The 21,376-nt window shown below is 46.4% G+C and overlaps 1 protein-coding gene across 1 annotated transcript in view; it reads left to right on the top strand.

Annotated features, from left to right (window-relative positions):
• The first annotated feature begins 1,395 nt into the window (after positions 1-1,395).
• Positions 1,396-21,376, top strand: part of MAP3K14 (mitogen-activated protein kinase kinase kinase 14) — a 42,279-nt gene continuing 22,298 nt past the window's right edge. Inside the window, exon 1 of the mRNA XM_059907869.1 lies at positions 1,396-1,490. The gene's annotated coding sequence lies outside the window, so the exon portion shown is untranslated. The remainder of the gene's footprint in view (positions 1,491-21,376) is intronic.

The raw sequence follows: 21,376 nt of genomic DNA, 5'->3' as shown, positions 1-21,376 counted from the left end.
AACTTATCTATGGCCTGAGTGAGTGGGTGAGGCCTCTAGATGGTTCAGTTTTCTGCCTAAATGGTCTTCCGTATCCCCTGACAACCAAGATGTCTGTTGGATGCAGATCTCCAGAAACAGACTTCAAGCTATGAACCACTGTCTGCAAAGTGGTCCTGAGCAGGTCTTTGCTCCAACACTTCCAGAGATAGGGTGATCCTTACTGTCCCAGACAGCCTTGAATGGGGCCTGCTTACCCGTACCACTAGAGCCACTTACCACACCTGCCTGTTGTAGACCACTTATTGGGGTGGGGTGCCCACGTAGGGGCATATCTTTTATTTTGCAAACTTTTTTTAAGCGTGGAAATATTTTCTTTATTATAAATAAAATACAAGCTCACTGTGGAAACACTGGAAAATATGGAAAAGCAAAAGTTAGAAAAGAAAAAATATCCATACCTCCCTTAAGCACCTCCCCTACCCCTTCCCCAACGCCCACCCCCACCCCCCATTCAGAGAGAAGCATTGTTGACACCTTGGTGCATATCCAGACTCCGAGTCCTTTTTTTAAATAAGTAAAGCTCTAGTCTTCTTTCTGGCTCCATAACCTGTAAACCCAGCGAGGAGCTGCTTCACGCAGCGCTCACACCACGTTGCTTCTCTGGCTGTGGAAAGGGATTGCACCACGCCAGCCACACGCTCTCACCAGACCTGGGTTTCAAAACACAGGTCTGACCTGCGTAGGCCTTTAGCCCCCCAACCTTCTCGAGGGCAGGCACTAGAACCTACCCTATCCTCAGAGACTCTACAGCACTAGGCTCACAGCAAGTGCTCAATTAAGTGTTTCTAAATACACACCCCTGCCCCGCCCCGCTCCCTCCACAACCAACACACCTGCCTCAGCCGCCACGGCCTGGAGCAAAGAGGAAACACACCCAAAGCCTGGAGCGAGAGCACGCCTCGCCGTCTCCTAGGTAACCAGGTCCTAGGCTGGGGAGGGCCCACGCATGCGCACGCTCACCCTTTCTTCCCGTAACCTCCAGAAGAAAGCAACCCGAAAGATTGCCAGAAGCCGAGCGCGCATGTGTGGTTACACCAACACCCCTACCGCCTCCGCCTTCTGTGGATCAGTCTGCCCAGCAATCTCTTCTCTATAAACACTGTCCGGAAATAGTGCCCATTCCTGGAAACGAGGCCTCGTTAACCAATCGTTGCTTGGGGCGGTAGGCCAGAACTGGCTGGGACGCGCTGTCTCATTGGTTAGACTGGAGGAGTGGGCGGGGCCAAGGGTCTAGGTGAGGCCAAAGCAAGGAGGCGCGAAGCGAGGCAAATTTGCTGCCGCCGGCGGAGGCGTGGCCCCGGGGGCGGCCGGGAAGGCGGTGAGGGGGCGGGGCCCGAGGCGGGGCGGGGCGACCGTGGGCCCTGAGAGCAGCGGTCGGCGACCGGCGGCAGGAGATCGTGGACGAAGGGAGCGCGACACTCGCTGGTGGGGAGATCGGCGCTCGGCCGGTAGGTGACTGGAGCGAGTCCCGGGGCGAGGGGCAGAGGGGATGGGTCGCTCCTCAACCCGGGGCCGGGCTGCGGCCTGGCCCGCCGCCACGGAATGGTGGGGGTCGGCGGCGCGGCCGGGGGACCCACTCGCGCGCGGGCCCTCGGCCCTGGCGGCCGGCCGCCGGCGCTCTCTCACTCACGCTGCCAGGGCCACGGTCTCACGCCGTGCTCAACCAGCACACCCACAGGCCACACGCTCGCCCGAAGCGCGCGCAGGGACGCCTTGCTTCCCCTTCTCCAACATCCTTGTTTCTCTGCGCCAAGCTGCCCCACCGCCAGGCCTGCCCCTCCTGCTCTGTTCCCTGGATGCCCCCCAGGATGAGGGCTCACCTCGGCACCGGGCAGAAGGTGCCTAACGCCCAGGTGCGCCGGGTCCGTGAGCCCTCCCACCTGTCCGGGCAGTGAAACTCTCAGGCCTTTCCTGGGAAGTTCTGGGGTCACACCCCGAGCCTGGGAGAAGAGGCAGAACCTGCCCTTGGCACCCAGCGGGGCAGTGCAGGCTACTCGCAGCATCCTCTTTCTCTCCCTGACCCCTCTGTAATTCTTCTGTCCATTCCACTCAGGACTTTATCTGTCAGCTCAGATAAAATATCCCATCTTGGAAGCCCATCGTGGCCCTGGCAGCCTGCAGCCACCGGCACCAGGCAGAAGGAGGCCACTTGTGAAGTACAGAGAGTCCCACCTGCCCGGGAACCTCCTCGGTGCTGGATAACTTCAGAAAAAGCCGTTTTTTCCTAATTGAAGTTAAAATATTGCTCTCGGTCCTAAGGGTGGACTAGGGGATGAATGGAGAAAAGAGACAGAAATCAGTGGTGTAAATGGTAAAATTATTATTTTTTAACTGGGGGACAGTGAGTACCTGTCCCTTGATTAAGAACTTGAAAAGCAAATGAAGTTAAATGATGAGAGATGGGGCCTAATACAGAATAGAAGTCTGAAGTTTATTCCAGGAAAAATGTTGAAAACCCCTTGACTAGAAACATGGTCTTTCTGAAAGAGTAGAGGGAGATAGTATCTTAACATTAGTGATGTGTTTTTTACTTAGTATCTTCATACTTGTAACCTCCTTTTCCCTTCAGATGTCCATGTGATAAGATAGTTAGTATTGTCCTGCTTTAGAGGTGAGGCACCTGAGGCAGGTGTGTGTTTGTCGGGGGCGGGGATGTAAATAGATCTTGCCTAATGCCTCATAGCTAGGACTCAGGGTGAAGACTTGAACCTGGGCCACTGGAGTCTTTCCCAGGCTCCTTCCCCTGGACCAGGACCACATTTATGGGACTTAAGATGCAGGACAGAGGGAGAAGTGTTTGCTGGGGTATTTATGCTTTTAACATGAGAGAACAGGTGCTTGTGTTACAAAGTGTTTGGATTTACTCTTGGTGTTTTTTAAGTGATGTCAAAGACAGTTCCTTTGGTGCAGCAATGCCAGACATCTGAGATTTTCAGACACCTTGAGGACATCCTCGTTTATTTTGAAGGGTGTGGTGAACTTCTCAGAAGGCCTCAAAGTAAAAGTACTAGTCTCTGACTTCAATTTTAGAAATATATACCCAGGTATATGTTCCAGCACTTTTGTGAAATCAGACAGCAGTAAGCCGCCAAGCTTTAGGTCACCTTCTGACTGTTTTCAGAGTCTAAGGAGTAGTTAGTTCTGAAGGGGGTTTTTCGCCCCTGGTATTGTCAGTTAGAGTTTGCGGGAGCGGCACCACAGAGACCCTGCCAAATGAGCCTTCATCTATTAAACAAAAATGTCTGGTTGGCCATTTCGCCTCAACAGACGGAGGTTTGGTTCCTCATTTTGGTTCTCCTGTTGAACACTGACTCCATTGTGATCTGCTTGGAGTGTTTGTATATCACTTAATGTTGAGAAGCAGGCCTGCCCTGATTGGTTGTCCAACTCCAGGCAGCTGTTGTGATTTTGTTTGGTGCGGGGTAACCGTTCATCCTGACCAGGGTCTGGTGAGAGATCTGTAGATATGCAAAAGAGGTAAAGCCCGATCCAGGGTTGTTTTCCTCATTGTTGGCACCCTCTTAAGAGTGTCCTATCACTTTGGCCTGCAAAGTCACTTTTAATTTCCTATTTTTTTTCCTGTCTCGATGGACAGCACATGAGCTTTCCTAACAGGCCTGCCTGCCTTGATGAAGAGCTGAGAGATTAATGTTGGTTGACCTGACACATGTTTTTTCTGGGAGAGTAATTAAGAAATCTTAAGGGCTTCCCTGGTGGCGCAGTGGTTGAGAATCTGCCTGCTAATTCAGGGGACACGGGTTCAAGCCCTGGTCTGGGAGGATCCCACATGCCACGGAGCAACTGGGCCCGTGAGCCACAGCTACTGAGCCTGCGCGTCTGGAGCCTATGCTCCGCAACAAGAGAGGCCACGATAGTGAGAGGCCCATGCACCGCGATGAAGAGTGGCCCCCGCTTGCCGCAACTAGAGAAAGCCCTAGCACAGAAACGAAGACCCAACATAGCAATCAATCAATCAATCAATCAATAAATCTTTAAAAAAAAAAGAAAGCAATCTTAAAACCAAATTCAGTCCTAAATCAAAAGTGTAAGTCAGCTTGATACACACATAGACAGCATCTTTTGTACCAATGGCTTCCATCATCTCAGAGGTGTTTTTTTTTTCCTGGCAAAAGGTTAAAATGCAACTAAAATTCTGCTTTCATGATTAATAAGTCACTACCGCAGTTGTGTCTGATGCTTCCTGTTTGCCCCATTTTAGTATTTCAGTTAAACTGGAAACATCTGAGCCTTATGGGCACTTTTGATGGCACCAACGTGAAATTGGCGGGAAGGGGGACAGTTCCCTGTCAGTGGATTTAGGGAGCTTTAAGGATAAGCCAGCCTCTCTGGCCGCTGCACGCCTGAGATCCTTCAGCAGGAGAAGGAATGGGGGTTGAGCACCTTCAAGGGGTAGGTGAGCGTTTAGAGTGATGCACGTGTGAAGGCTTTGCATTTGCTTGGCGATGCTGACTGAAATGTTGAAAGCAGTAGATGAGAAGTGGAAGGCCAAACATAGGGCAGATTGTGTGGTAGAACATTTCAGTTGAGCTGAGCGAGACACTGAAGTATGTTGGATTTGGGGTCTTCAGTTCTGGCCTTGTCTTACTGCCTGAGTGACAATGCAGAGAAAAGTCACTTTTTCTCAGCAGCCTGTGCACCCTTCTTTGTACTCTATCAATAGTTTAAAAGATCCCCTTCCTGTGGTTGCCAAGGTGGGGGGGGCGGGGTTGGATTGGGAGTCTGGGATGAGAAGATGCAAGCTATTACATATAGAATGGATAAACAACAAGGTCCTACTGTATAGCACAGGGAACTATATTCAATATCCTGTGATAAACCATAATGGAAAAGAATATGAAAAAGAATATATATATATGTATAACTGAATCACTTTTCTATACACCAGAAATTAACACATTGTAAATCAACTATACTTCAATTAAAAAAAAAAAAAAGATCCCCTTGCCCTTGCTATTTTATACCCTTTAATCTCTTATCCTCCTGATATAAATCCCTTGAAATTATATGGCATCCAGAGTAATGGTACTTAGTGGCTATTTTCTGTATTTTCTCACAATACTCCCGTAAAGAAAGGCAGGGACAAAGATCAGGAATGTGAGGCCTAGTAAGGAGAAATAAAGGGGATGAGATTACTCAGGAAATCAGTGTCATGCCTAGAAGCTAAACCCACGTTTCTTGATATCTAGTTCACTGCCTCTTCTACTAACTTACTCATGAAAGGGTAAGTTGTTTTCTTTTTTTTTTTTTTCCAAAACAGGTCAGTTTTGAATATAACTAAACCAGGGTAGCTGCTTTATTTATCTATTTATGTTAACAAGTATTAATTAATAAGTGTTAGCAATTAATTATTAGTTGATATTGATTATCCATAATAATTATTAACAAAAGTCTAAAAGATGAATAGAGCATCCTCTGGGCGAGTCTGCTTATCCCCGTTTTACAGATGCAGAAATTAAAGCAGAGTGGTCAAGTGATTTGCCTGGAGCGGTAGAGCAAGTCCACGGCATCTTCGTATCCAACTTGGGGGTTTAGGCTGTCGGGTCAGGTCCAGGTCTGCCACTGTCTGCCTGTGTGACCTCAGGCAAATCACTTCACTTCTCTAAGCATTGGGTGCCTCGTCTGTAAATACTTCATGGTGTTGTTTTGAGTAGAAAAGGAGAGAATGTACGTAAAGTGCTGAGCTCGGTGCCTGGCACAGAATAAGCCATAGGACACAATGGCTATAACTGCTGATGGTGGTTGTAGTAGTAATCGCAGTACTAGTAGTTGCCGATTACCACTTTGACTAGACCTGTTTTCTGTAAGATGACGTCAGGAAGGGTCACACTGCCTGATAAGGGCAGTCATTTTCTCAGCAGGACCTCCCGGGGGACATTTCTTCTGTCTAGAGGGTTTAGCTGTCAGGTTTTCCCTGTCTTACACTAAATACTGCCCTTACCACCCTCCAAACGAGTCTAAAAAAGCTCCAGCTCTGCCTGGTCAGAGTTGGCGAGCCTAACCCTTGGCCACCCTCGGCCCTCCCAGGACTCTGGCAAGAGGCAGAGCTGAGCCTTTCTAGGGCCGTCCTGTGTCCCCCGTGCAGCAAAGTGGGTCCCAGCCTTAACTCTGGAGGGGAAAAAAAGGAAAACACTGTGTAGAATATAAGTCAGCAAGGACTCATTCTTCTCTGTTTGGGAGACCAGGAGGGAAACCTGGGTTCTGTGGGGCAAGGTTCCCACCACCATGTGGCAGCCTCAGCTCACTACGCTTTGTCGCCTTATTGCCAGTCTGGGGGCCCTGGATCCGCAGTCAGGGACTTGCAGATTTCCCTTTAAATCACCCAAGAAAAAAACCAGTTTCACATTATATTTTAAATTCTTTTTTTTCCCCTTCTTAATACAAAACAAAAATACAGGCTCCCACCAGGCTGACGTTGCCTTTAAATAACATTTTGTTTTCTCTTGGGGAAGCTTCCTTCGTGGCCAAAGAGTCATTTCTAAAGTGAACCTAGTTTTTAGAAAAAATAGATCACCGGATGTCAAGCCTCGTGTGGAGCTCGGTTCAGATGAAAATGAAACCAGCAGATCTGGAGTGGCAGCTCCACACTTCACTTCAGGCTGCAGGTGAGAGGCAGAGTGTGTCTGGGCCCGGCTTGGTAACTGGTCGGCCCCACAGGGTGCATTTGATAGGCGCCTTAGTCATTTTCCAGGCAGCTTTGCTTAGGTGAGCAGAGCACTTTCTCTGGAAGGTGAGTCACCCTTGCAGGGGTGTAGGTGACAGGCGATTTATTCCCCAGCTCAGTCGCAGAGGAAGTCTTGAACAGACCTTGTTGAGAAGCCCTTTGCCAAAGGTCATGTTCATTTCGGTCCAAGGACTTTGGAGGCAGGGGTAAGGAAGCAAACCGAAGGCTCCCGGGGCTTGCGGACTGACAGAGAGATGGATCCCCCGGCAGGGGGTTCATGTGGACCCGGCACAGAGCCCAGATCAGCAGTGTCACTGCACTCTTGAGTCCAGCCACCTTGAGAGTGGAAAATGGCCCACTTCCAGTGAGAGTCAACAAAGAAGCAGGAGGGGAGCTTTGGCTCTAGGGAGCTGGGAAACCCCTTGGCAAAAAGCAGAGAGATACATACCATACTTTGGTGTGAAAGGCCTTTTGGGGAACCCTTTTCTACCTGCCTTCCTTTTCGCCACCTGAGTTGGAGGCTCTGAAGAGCTCCAGTGATTAGGAAGGCTAGATTCAACCCTGGCTTTCAGGAAACTGGAATTCTGAGCCTGCCACACTTCTGGAACCAGTGTTTGGACTCAGAAAGAAGCAGCAGGGCTTCCCTGGTGGCTCAGCGGTTAAGAATCTGCCTGCCAACTCAGGGAACACGGGTTCGAGCCCTGGTCTGGGAAGATCCCACATGCCACGGAGCAACTAAGCCCGTGTGCCACAACTACTGAGCCTGTGCTCTAGAGTCTGCGAACTACAACTACTGAGCCCACGTGCCCCAACTACTGAAGCCCGTGCGCCTAGAGCCCGTGCTCCGCAACAAGAGAAGCCACCGCAATGAGAAACCCACGCACCCCAACGAAGAGTAGCCCCCACTCGCCGCAACTAGAGAAAAGCCCACGCGCAGCAATGAAGACCCAACACAGCCAAAAATAAAATAAATTAATTTATTTAAAAAGAAAAGAAAGAAGCGGCAGAGGGAACTCCTGAGCCATCTCTTCCACCCGGTTTCTGGATGCTGTGCCTTCTGACCTTCTTACCACTAAAGCCGTGACCAGGTGTCCTTCAAGGCAAAAAGTTTGTTCAGACTCTGTGTTCTAGACCAGTGCAGTTGGTGTTGAACTTGACTGCTGAGGGTCAAGGACCTCTCTAAGCAATGTCCAGATCACACCACCAGGTGGGCTTGACTTTATTGAAGCCACAGGGGAAGAGCTAGTATTACCTTGTTTCCTTTATCTGTTGCAGGCTCCCCTCCAGCCCCCCCTACCCACACCTCATCCATCTGGACTAGCCAGCAGTCACTTTGGGTGGGCATGGCTAAGTGACCTTAGGCCTGAACCACTCTGTCAAGAAAGAGCTATTTGAGTTATAGCCTGGAAGTGATCATAACCGTTTGCGTGCTCTGTTTTACAAACGAGAAAATGGTGACCCCAAGAAGCTGAGTTGCCCAAGGTTACATGGCTAGTTAATTGCAGAATCTGAACTAAGGTCCAGGCTCTCTGCACTGTGCTGTGCTGCTCCTTGAACAAAAGAACTACTCCTGGAGTAGGAATTGTATTTTTTTAACTAGCTCCTCCTTCATATCCACACCCAATCCCATCACTCCCGGCCTTTCTTCAAGCTTTGCCAGACCTGGGGAGGGTGGAGCCAAAGCGGCAGCTGCTCTGAGTCTAAGAAAAAGTAAACAGAAAGCTATTTATTTGACACTCTCTTGTACCATGAGGTTCGTGTAACCAAAAGGAGGTGAAGGTTGATAAGAAAATACAATTCTGGGCAGGGTTACCCGGAAGTCTCAAAGGTTGCCTACACCTGTAGGTCACTGTCCTACCTCACCAGGCAGTATCTTACCCAAAGTGGGTCTTCAGTAGCTATGAATGATTGATTGTGAGGCTACAAACCCACTGGGCACCATGAAGCTCCTCTGCATCTTTCTCCTGTTGTGTTACCTGTGGTGTGCAGGTAGCCAGAAGACCCAGAGTAGTTGGGCGTCATTCCCTCGGGATCCGTCCAGCTCCTCTCAGTGAAGAGGCTCTTTCTCGTGGGCAAAGCTCGATGTCACATCTAGATGGTGGCCTCCATAAGTGCAAAGAGCTGTTGTATCTGAGATCCACCACCCACCTTCTGCTGACTGCGACATTTCCTTTTATCAGAACAGAATTAGTCCTGGTCAATACTAGGGATAGGTGGGAGGCTTGGGAGGAAGGGGGCTTTGCCAGCCTCAAATGAGGATGCTATTGCCAATTAAGATTAGAAATGGAGGGACTTCCCTGATGGCACAGTGGTTAAGAATCCTCCTGCCGATGCAGGAGACACGGGTTCGAGCCCTAGTCCAGGAAGATCCCACATGCCGCGGAGCAGTTAAGCCCATGCACCACAACTACTGAGCCCGCGCTCTAGAGCCCGCGAGCCACAACTGCTGAGCCCGTGTGCCACAACTACTGAAGCCCGCACGCCTAGAGCCCGTGCTCCGCAACAAGGGAAGCCACCACAATGAGAAGCCCTCCCACCGCAACGAAGAGTAGCCCCTGCTCACCACGACTAGAGAAAGCCTGCACACAGCAATGAAGACCCAGCGCAGCCAAAAATAAAATTTTTTAAAAATAATAATAAAAATATAAATAAAGAGTCTGCCTTCCAGAGATCCTCTGCGAACATTCCCTGTCATACCACAGGTCCCAAACCCTTTCCTTCCTTCCTGGGGGAGGACAAGAATGTGACCCTGTGTTGAAAGGGACATGTCCTCAAGCTGCTCACTCAGGCCAGTCTGTCAAAGGATGTGTAGGGCAGCATCTGAAACGAGGCCATGATCAGGGTGCCACTGCCAAAGGGCAGAGCTGGACTGTGTACTTCCTTCCATTTACCCCCATACATTGGAAGCCTTCTGTGGAAAGCCAAGTTGTTTGGGTTTCTTGTTTATTCTGAAGTTCCTCAAACTAGTTCCTCAATTTCAGGACCAGTCACCAATAACTACAATGAATTTGACACCTCTTCCCTTCCAAAGAGGCTGAGCCCGTCTTTCTCCATCTCCGAAAACAGGTAGACCCTGCTTGAAGCCAGTCCCACCTGTGAAAAGCAGAGTTACCAACCAACAGAGGAGGGAAGTGGTTGTGTTGCAGCAGGATTGACCATAGCCCAGGGAACTGCTCCTTGCTCAGAATCCAATCCGAAAAGTTAAATAAGGAGAAGTTTTTCACAAGCAGACCTTGCTTGCAATGATGACCTCAAGGCTTGGCAAGATCCAGAAGTGCATTTTGACTCATCAAAGAAAGCTGGTTGTGTTTGGCACGACTTTAGTGTTGAGGGCAGTTAGTGGCACTATAATCTTTGGAAACTGATCGTTATTGAGTGGTACACACTGCAGCCCCCACTTAATCAGAATATTCAGTTACACAGAATACCCCAACCTACAGATTTCAGTGACCCTATGAAATTTTTATATATAACATACATTAAAAATTCCTTGCTGTGTATTGTAGAAAATGAAGTGGTTGAGGTTTTTCTCAATACTACCCTGCCCCCCATTCTCCTGAGTAACTGCCTCTGTGGATCAGTGATGCCCCAGTGGCATCTTTTCTATATGCTATTGGCTCTCCTCATGCAAAGGATTTGAAAGTTGAATTGAAAATGTCGTTGTAATACTTTTCTTTTAAAGTTTATACAATGCCCTATATCAGGGCCTGGAGACAAAGTAATAACCATATTTATGAATTTAGTAACTGATGCTCAACGCTTTGCTATTAAAAACAAAAAAAACAGTAAAATAGGCTCAAGAAGCCTGGAGCCAGGCTTTATAAAATGAATGGTGAATTTGAACTTTGTCATACTGTTGGTCCCTGGGATGGGTCCAGCTGTGCTGGGCATGGGTGGGCTAAGGAACACAGGCCTGCCACATGCTTGGAGTCTTTGATCCCCATTGCCATTTTAAAGTTGCTTTTTCCAAAACTTAGGCTGGCTGTATTTATGCTTCCTAATTGAGATGCTTCCTCCTGGGTCAGTCCCTGGGTTTCTCACTAACAAACCTTTGGCTTGTGGCAGCTTCTGCATTGGGGTCCCAATTTTTAAAGCTTGAATCATTTGAAAATGGATTCAGTGTCATGGTTAAGAGTATGGACTTTGACATAAAAGAGTCCCACGTGCAAATCCTGCTTCTGCCACTTCCTTGCAGTGTGACCATGGGAAAATTACTTGACCTACTGAGCCTCAATTTATTCCTCCATATAAGGGGAATGATACTAGAGTTATTGTGAGGATTCAAGAAGTAATACATAGCAAACATTGCCTAATGTACCTAATACATAGCAAACAATAATAGCTGTTATTATTATTTTTATTATTATTGACAACCAGCATGTAATTCTGTGTATACATATAGCAGCAGGTTGTTGAAAACACCCAAAGATCTCCACAGGACAACTGATTTCGGCTCTAGGTGCCGAGGAGTTCTGGGTCCTTGTCCATTGTGCACTGGTGGGTCATTCTTGAGTCCATTCAGAGCTGAGGCACTGCCAGGAGAGAGAGGCTGGATGGCGTGTGCAGAATGCTCTTCAAAGAACAACCCCCTCGGGAATTCCCTGGCGGTCCAGTGGTTAGGGCTCTGTGCTTCCACTGCGGGGGACACGGGTTCGAGCCCTGCTCAGGTAACTAAGATCCTGCATGCAAGGTGAAGCCAAAAAAAAACCCAAACAAACAAAGAACACCCCTGTCATGGGTGGTCCTTTTCCTGCTGGCCGCTTCTGCCTCCCTGCTCTTGGGATGCTCCCCTCCTCCTTTGACAGTGCCTGTTGCAGACTTTCCTTCCAACACTAGGGCTGCTGGCTGGTGGGTTTCAGCTCTGCACAGGCGAGGACTGTCAAACAACTGGCAATTCCAGTCCCGGAAAGAACTGCTCATCTTGTAACAGCTTCCCTCTCACTGGAGGTTCTGCTAATGTTTCTAGAGCATCCCCTGTGTGCCAGGCATTCTGTTGGGCATTTAAACATTGTTTCTTGTATTTAATTGTCCTGTAAAATCCTGTTATGTACGTTTGAGGATCCTTATTTAACAGATGAGATACCTGAGTCTCAGATTAAGAGATCTGCCCATGGTTACACACCAGAATGTTAAGACTAAGATTCAAACTCAGATCTTTTGATGCCAAGACCATCCTGTTAAGTAGCTGGATGGCCATCCCTCAGGATCATTGAGTGCTATGTTGGAATAAATGACGTCCAGGGCCCTTCTGATCCCAAGGTCATTTTGAGATTCCTTGATCATCTATTTATCCATCCACCCATTTGCACCAACTAGATTATAAGCACCTTGAGGGCAAGTATAGTCTTTATAGCAAATAACTAGTGTAGTGTTTGTTAACCACCTGTCCTTAACTGATGGATGCTGCCTACTTCCCTGACACATAGAAACAGGAGAGAAGAAAGGGCCACTAACCCACTAAGAAAAGGGTTACCCAGGAATTCTGATCCCAGCAATTTACCACCTAGAGTTACTTGTAAGAGTGCACAGAGAGGGAATTCCCTGGTGGTCCAGTGGTTAGGACTCTGCACTTTCACTGCCGAGCACATGGGTTCAATCCCTGGTCAGGGAACTAAGATCCCACAAGCCGCAAGCCACGCGGCACGGCCGAAAAAAAAAAAAAAGAAAAGAAAAGTGCACAAAGAAGTGAATAAAAGTGTTGTTTTGCAATATTACTTACAAGAATAAAAAATGGAAACAATTTGAAAATCCACCCATAGAAGAAAAAGTGGGAAAATGATAGTACATCTGTACCATAAAATCTTATGGAACCATTAAAAAGAATGAGATAGATCTACATACACTGAAATGGAACAGTATTCATAATTTATTGTTAAGTGAAAGAAGCAACATGTAGAATATTATGTATGTATAATCCTATGTTTATTTTAAAAATAGTCCCAAACTCTATGTTCGTATATGTACAGTAATGGAACTAGAGGGGTTTACACCAAACCTGTTTCTTTTTTTTTTTTTTTAATTTTATTTATTTATTATTATTATTTTTTTGGTTGTGTTGGGTCTTCGTTTCTGCGTGAGGGCTTTCTCTAGTTGCGGCGAGCGGGGGCCACTCTTCATCGCAGTGCGCGGGCCTCTCACTGTCGCGGCCTCTCTTGTTGCGGAGCACAGGCTCCAGACGCGCAGGCTCAGTGGTTGTGGCTCACGGGCCCAGTTGCTCCGCGGCATGTGGGATCTTCCCAGACCAGGGCTCGAACCCGTGTCCCCTGCATTGGCAGGCAGATTCTCAACCACTGCGCCACTAGGGAAGCCCACCAAACCTGTTTCTAACATTGCAGGGAGAAGGGAATGGTGCAGGGATCTTTTTTTTAATATATACACTTTTTGTATTGTTTAATTTTTTATAATGAACAAGTATTATATTTGTATTTGAAAACAAAATAAAGATTTTTTTTTCTTTTTTTTTTTTTTAAAAAGCAGCATCAGATATACAAGGAAGCAGCTTCAGATACACTAGCCTGAAACCCTTGCCTCTTTCAGGTTCCCCGGGTTGGGACCAGCCCTCAGATCCTACCCCTTGACATCAGCAGCCACGGAGGGGCCAGTGGTTTTCTCTCAGGTCCAGTTCTGCTGTTTCCCACTCTTTATGGGGCCACTTGTGCCCACGAGCATGTCTTACCCAGCATCTTCACCGCTGCATACACTTGTCATTGGATGGTTATAAAGTAAAAGCAGGGAAGCACTGGCCATCAGAGTTGAGGACGGCTGGCGCAGCGATCGCTGAGCACCTTCCTGCTTCTTGAGTCACAACGGATGAAACTCACAGTCCCCCGGGGAAAACTAGAAAGAGAGTGAAATGAAAACCAAAACCAGGAGGGACAAGCTTACCCATCTCCAGCTTCTGTTTTAGCGGCCCTGCTGCCAGAACTCACTGAACAGCCCCCGAGTTTCTGGCAAGGTTTCCTGTGTGTGTGGTGTGTGTGTGCGGGGTGAGGAAGCAGTCATCACGTATTTATGAAGCCCCGGTCACAGATGTGGACCAGACACCTCCTAAATTCTCATCCCATACCAAGAGACCTTATTTTAGTTATAGCTTGTTTTCACCATAAAAGTAATAACCCGCAGAGAACATCTCTGGAGGAATATGTAAGAAACTGGTAATGGGGATCCCCTCAGAAGAATGGGGGAGCGGTGGGAAGGACTTATATTTCTCATTGTTTATCCTTTCTGTATTTTATTTTTACCACTTGGAAACATCTGTTGAAGAATGAAGACTGGGGAAAGTAGTACTTGCTCACTGCAAAAAATGTGGAAAAATTAGAAAAGTATAAAGAATATTACCACCACCAAGGGAGAACCATTGCTGCATGTCTGTGCTAGGTGTCTGCATTTTTATAAATGTTGATAAAATATACAGACACATGCTAGGTGGGATCATACCTTAGATATAATTCTGTATCCTTTTTCTTTTAACATTGTATCCCATACGCATTTTTCCATATAGTTAAATATTATTTGTAAGCATTTTTAATGGATGTACCATGACTTATTTAATAATTATCCTCCCCATGTAATTAGACATTTTTGTTTCAGTGTTTTACTATCATAAAAATACACTGAACATCTTTGTACATCTTTTCCCATATTTCTATCTGCTCCATACCTCCTAGATTGCAATTATGGAGTTGTGCGCACAAGAAATGGCTATCTTCCCTTGGTATATGATGATTTATCACATTTAGAGTTCTTTCACCTACATTATCTTATTTAACGAGTAAAGGGAGTGAGGGTGAGGAGAGTAAGGAGACCAGGTGCTATCGGCGGGGACTTCCTGGAGGTGGAAGGCCTGAGCTTCGCCTGGGAAGGACAAGCAGGATGTGCAGCACGGCCCACACAAGGACAAAGCGCACACGGAGACCTGTAGATCTGAGTAGCCAGCGGGGTGTGGAGAGATCAGACTGGCCAGAGCCAAACCCTGTGTTTAGGGAAACAGTGGTAAGACAGATTATGGACCACAGAGTTGGGACCAGGCCCATAAGCAGTGCACAGCCAACAGATGTCTTTGAGCTTGAGGTTATCTTAAGGACATAATGATTTAAGATTAGCTTGGCCTCATTGTGAGATGGGAGGGGTCAGGGAGAAGCTGGAAGTGGGTAAGGCCTGTGCTAATAGAATAGTGAGGTGACTTTGTGTCTTAAACATTTGAAAGGGCCTGTAGACAGCGGTGTTCCTGCACATGTGGGGCTAGTTAACCTTTTTTTTTTTTTAACATCTTTATTGGAGTATAATTGCTTTACAATGTTGTGTTAGTTTCTGCTGTATAACAAAGTGAATCAGCTATACATATACATATATCCCCATATCTCCTCCCTCTTGTGTCTCCCTCCCACCCTCCCTATCCCACCCCTCTAGGTGGTCACAGAGCATCGAGCTGATCTCCCTGTGCTATGCGGCTGCTTCCCACTAGCTATATTTTGCATTTGGTAGTGTATATATGTCCATGCCACTCTCTCACTTCATCCCAGCTTCCCCTTCCCCCTCCCCATGTCCTCAAGTCCATTCTCTACATCTGCGTCTTTATTCCTGTCCTGCCCCTAGGTTCATCAGAACCATTTTCTTTTTTTTAGATTCCACATATATGTGTTAGCATATGGTATTTGTTTTTCTCTTTCTGACTTACTTCACTCTGTATGACAGACAGGGCTGGTTAACCTTGATGTGTGGTGGGAATTAGGGATGGTCATAAATTTTATTCCATACATTTCATCTACCTGGCAGTTTGACCTATGGAATTGGCAGTGAGATTGAGTTTTGTGGGCGTGACAGGTTTCTTTTTCATAACTGGCCTGTAAGATTTTAATGATTAATGTATTACATTCACATTTCATATCCTCTTTAATGGGAAATGCTTACGCAGGAATTGCTCTCCTGGGAAGCAGGCCTCAAGCTGGCGAGGAGGCAGGTGTTGAGATTCCTCCAGCTGCGTTTCACTCAGAGTGCTCCTTCCTCCGATGTCTGTTTCTAGGTCCAAATGCCCACTCGGTCTCTCTGCCGAAGGGGAAATTAGCAAGCCTTCCAGAGGCCTGTAACTTGTGATTTTATCAGCCCAGGCTGGGCAGGTGGTGGAGAGTTCTGTCCCAATGGCAGGATTTTCATTTAATGCCCAGCATCCACCATCTGCCCTTAGGCTGTAGGTTCCTCCATCTGGAACTCTGCCCCTGAATTAGACGCCTCTCGCTCTTCTGAGAATTTCACCCCTGGGGGTGTATCAGGACCGAGCACAGTTCCATGATCTGGTACCTGAACTCCACAGGCAACCTCATCTCCTGCAGCTCTCGACAAGCTTTGCTCACCAACAACTTCAAGCTGTTTGTGATTCCTACATAGACTTACCCCTGTTCCTTAACTTTTGCCATCCCCTCTACTTGGAATACCCTCTCCTTTTTTCTTGGGAACTTCTCACTCACCCCTTGAGACTCAGCCCAGGTGTCACCTGCTTTAAGAAACCTTTCCTGATCCCCACCAGGCTGGGCTAGCTGTCCCTCCATGTGTTCCCACTGCATCTGCTATGTGTCTGTGCCTGTCATTGCATCGCTGTGTGGTAAGAGACTACTTGTCTCTTTCCCCAGTAGACTGTAAGCTCCTCAATGGGCTGCTGCATCTTCTTCCTCAGTGTACACCCAGTGCTCAGCAAAGCCCCTATACCCAGCAGACCAATACATGTTCAAAGAATGCTGTGTTATAAGATCCTGCAGTTCTCTGCAGTGTGACAGGACACTCCGAAGGCAAGAGCTTACTCATCCAGAAAGCCTCAACCTGCCACAAGTCTCTGGATTTAGAGGCTCCTTATTGCGTGCATATAAGTGATTGTTATATCTTTTTGTCTTAAGTGTTTGGTCTGATATTAATATTAAATGTTTTTGGTTAGTATAGGCCTGGCATATCTCTTTGCATCCTTTGTTCTCAATCTTTCTGTATAATTTTGTTTGGTCTCTTTTAGTTAGTATCTAGAGGGATCTTTTAAAATCCTGATTGTCTGACTTGAAAACTTAATGTTTTAAAGTGCTTTAAACTAATTTTTTTTTTGAGATTTTTAAATTTCTTTATTTTTGCTATTTTCCCAAAGGCTTGTATAATGTAGAAACCATCCTATATATTTGATAGAAAAATATAAAACTACTGGATTGTTTACTATTTTTGACTTATAAAAATGATGATTGCATATTGTTCAATCTAAAAGTTTCCTCATTTAATCACATATAATTTTGGTCTGTTTGAGAAATACTTTCCATTGATTTGTTTGTTTCATCTATCTGTTCTTGAACATTTTCTATTTGGCGAAATGTTCATGGCTATCAAATGTAGTTTTTGTTTTTAGTGGTAAAATGAACAAGTTATTTCTGTTTCTCTTTTATATTATAAAATAATTTTTTAAAATGTAGACCATATGTGCTTATGTAGATTAAATTCTTTTTTTTAATAGATCTTTATTGGAGTATAATTGCTTCACAATACTGTTAGTTTCTGTTTTACACCGAAGTGGATCAGCCATATGCATACATATGTCCCCATTTCCCCTCCCTCTTGAGCCTCCCTCCCATCGTCCCTATCCCACCCCTCTAGGTCATTGCAAAGCACCAAACTGATCTCCCTGTGCTATGCTGCTGCTTCCCACTAGCTAACTATTTACATTCGGCGGTGTATATATGTTGATGCTACTCTCACTTCGCCCCAGCTTCCCCCTCCCACCCTCTGTCCTCAGATCCATTCTCTATGTCTACATCTTTATTCCTGCCCTGCAACTAGGTTCATCAGTACCATTTTCCTTTTTTTTAGACTCCATATATATGCATTAGCATACGGTATTTGTTTTTCTCTTTCTGACTAACTTCACTCTGTGTGACAGACTCTAGGTCCATCCACCTCACTACAAATAACTCAATTTCATTTCTTTTTATGGCTGAGTAATATTCCATTGTATATATGTGCCACATCTTCTTTATGCATTCATCTGTCGATGGACATTTAGGTTGGTTCCATGTCTAGGCTATTGTAAATAGTGCTGCAGTGAACATTGTTGTACATGTCTCTTTTTGAATTATGGTTTTCTCAGGGTGAAACTAATTTTTTTACATTCAATTGTTAATTAAATTGACCAACATATCGTATCGATTCCTATGCCTACCATTGTTTCTTGCATCCCATTTCTTCTCTGGTTTACTTTTCTGCTTGCCAAAGCACAACCTTCAGTGCTTCTTTCCCTGAAGATAGTACCATCTTTCCTGGAGCTCTTGTCGCTGTGTTTGTGTATTGTGTGGATTTTTTTTAATTGTATTAAGAAAATGAAATGACCTGTTAAAACTAATCAAGTGAAAAATGGTAACATCCCAGGAACATGTACCGGAGTAACTCCACTAGAAGTCTGACCAATTTATTGCTGATCCAGCCCTTACTGATGAGACCCCTCATTTTTAGTTCTTGTCCTTCCTGCCTACACAGGCTAAGAAATTATTACCAACAGTGGGCAGATTCTGCGGGTAAAATAGGGGTAGTAATATGCACATGGGTAGTAATATTGCTCAGTTCCTGAAGTTCCAGGTAACTTTGCCAACAAGCTTTTATCCTAGAAAGGAACTAAGGATCCTTGGGTCCCAGGGGAAAGGGCCAGGAGTGTCCTGCCTTTAGCCCTAACCCCATGTTAGATGCTCTAGTTGTATAAATTGGGCCTTATTAGTTTCTGCAGGCAGTTTACCTCTCAGAACCTTAGTTTCTTCATCTGTAAAAATATTACCAACCTTGCAGTGTTGCTGTGAGGTTCATCAATAACATGGATAAAGCCCCTAGCACATGCCCAACACACAGAAGATGTTTAATGAATGGTAGTGACTATGACAGTCCCTGGCACTTAGGAGACTGTCATTTAATACCTGTTGAGTGAATGCAGGAGCCTACCGGAAAAGGTTTCATTGAGGAGATAGGTTATAAAGGATAGGTGAGATCTGGACAGATAGTAATAAAGGAAGAAGACACTCTTTACAGGGAACAGGATGAGCAGAGGAAGAGAATCAGGCTCACCCATTGCTGCCCTGCTCAGGGAAGTGAAAGGAGCAGTGTGGCTGGAACAGAGGCTGAGGGTAGGGGCTTGGGGAGGGTAGGCAGGGCAGAAAAGGGAGCTGGGATTGAGAACGCATGGGGATCTCCATGTCCGCCTGGCCAGATGGCCGTTTTGCCTGGCCAGCTCACTCTGCCCGGCACTTGCCCTTGGTTCCCCTTCCTGCATACCCCTTGTTCTTGATAGGCAGAGGCTGGCCCATTGTGGCCTAGTAGCCAGGCAAGCTGAAGGCTTAAAAGAGGAAGCATCAGAATGAGATTGGTTTTCAACTAATATCTTATTAAGGAAGTTGAGTTATTCTACTTCTGCTATTTGTCCCCTCTGGGCATTCAGAGAAGGACAAGTTTTTATTTCCAGATGAAATATCATGAGAGGGATTTGCCCTGGTCTGCCCTGGCCCCTCAGTGGACATTTTCAAGATGGCCCTATATTTCTCTTTGATATACAGCGAACCAAGGCTCAAAGTGTTGAGTGCCTTAGGTAAGGCTTGACACCTTGGCTGTATGATGCTGAAACAAAGAAGTCCCATTGTCTCAGTGAGGGCGTTTATCAGCTTCTATTGGCCAGGCAAGCTGATTGGCATTTCATGTACTCTACCTCCTTCAGCCCTCAAAACAACTCTGAAGAAGCTATGAGAAGAAACTCAGTGGCCTGCTCAAGGTTTAGCATGAAGGCTGGGGAGGCAGCAGTGCACGTTCAGCCCCACCTCTGCAACTTGTCCCTGTGTGACTGTTTTGGCAGGCTCCTGAACTTCTCTAAGCCTCAGTTTTCACATCTGAAATTGACATTAATAATGGCGGTGCTTAGTAAATACTGACAATTATCATTCTGAATTGGAGTCATCCAGCCCTCAAATAATCCTGACAAATCAGTGGCATTTGGGAAACTAGAAGGAATCTCAAAAGGTTTCCTAGGCCACTAGTTTTTGGACTCTTTTCCTTGGAGACCTAGGATTCTGGGGAGGTCCGTGGTGGATGAAGGGAAGCTGAGTATGTGTGGCCCTTGCCCACCTTCTTCAGCAGAGCAGCTGTTTCTAATGTGAATTACATAGCAGTTGCACGTTTCTCGCTCTTTTATATTGTGGGGGTTGAGGTGGATTTCATTTAATAAAAATGGTCCTGCTGCTTTTTAAAAAAAGCTTCCAAGGCTTGACCTCGTATCTCCTGGTTCCTAATCTAGTGTTTTTACTGACCTTACTAAAACAGGGAACTGAAATATGATACATTTTAGGAAGGTTGTCATCAAAATTTTAAACATGATTCTTGTACCTTCCAGTTAATCAAGCACTCATTTAGTCTAAACCCCATTCCTGTCCCAGAATCCTAGGAACAGAAATTTTGCTGTCAGAGAAAGCATTGCTACCATAGCCTTAGACAAGAACTGTCTAATAGAACTTTCTGCAGTGATGGAAATGTTCTCTGTGTGCACCGTCATATATGGTAGCTAGTGTAACTGAGGAACTGATTTTTAAATTTTATTTAAAATGAATTGATTTAAATGTAAATAGCCATGTGGCTAGTGGCTGCCATATTGGACAGTGCCGCCTTACAGTATAGAGCAGGGGTCAGATGGCAGTCCCTGGCCTCTGGGCATGAGAATCATCCAGAGAACTTGTCAAAAGTACAGATTCTGGGCCTAATGCCCAGTGACTGATTCAGTAGACCTAGGGCGAGTGCATTTGAGACGGTTATTCTAACTTGCAGTCAGGTAGGAAGGCACTACATTAGTGAGCTTTCCCTCGGCGTAAAAATATGGAACCAGAACAAGCATTTTGCCCTGGCCTTGATTTTCTGGGGAGACTAGAGCAACTTTCTGAGGAATGTCAGACCCTTGGAGAATGTGATGAAAGCTATGGACCTCTTCCCTGGAAAAATACAAAAATAGTTTCTAGGGCTCCCAGACCTCCCTGAAGCCATCCGTGAACCCACATTAAGAACACCTCAACTTGGACAGAAGATCTTTACTAGCTGCTGAGGGATTTGAGCTTGAGCCCAGGAGCCTTGTGACACGCAGGCATGTCACACAGATATGCCCAAGGGTTAATCTGGTACCATCCCACTCATTCCTACCCCCGGATCCCTCCAGGGGGTCATGGAGGCACCACAGAAGAGAGAACAGGCAGTGTATGTGGATCAGGCCCTGAAAGAATACTGAATTAGTTCTGCCCCTTTCCTTTCCCCTTGTGTTTTCATAGCCTTGTGGGTGAGCTGAGAGGGTGTGGCTATTGTCACTGCTCATGTCCTCAGCTCTGACACAGAGAGCAGAGGGAAGAATGCATCTGGGGCCTGAGTGGAGCTGTGGAGAGAGTCCAGCTGAGTAATGGATCAGGATTTTGACTTGCCTTCAAAGGCAGAGACACAACGGGCTCCCACTTAGTCCTCACTTCCCACAAGCTGCAGGAGTGAGAGAGAAGGGGCAAAGCTGCGGGGCTCTGGGCTGGGGCAACGAGCCAGGGACCAACGCCCAGAGCTGGGCAGGCCACCCAATCAGCAGCCCCAGGCTTAGTGCAGAACCCCATTTTTTGTAGATCAGAACCCATGTAG

Source organism: Balaenoptera ricei, chromosome 20 (genome assembly GCF_028023285.1).
Source record: "Balaenoptera ricei isolate mBalRic1 chromosome 20, mBalRic1.hap2, whole genome shotgun sequence".
Taxonomy (NCBI): domain Eukaryota; kingdom Metazoa; phylum Chordata; class Mammalia; order Artiodactyla; family Balaenopteridae; genus Balaenoptera; species Balaenoptera ricei.
Note: the sequence above shows the minus strand (reverse complement) of the source record. Positions and strands in the feature narration are given on the sequence as shown.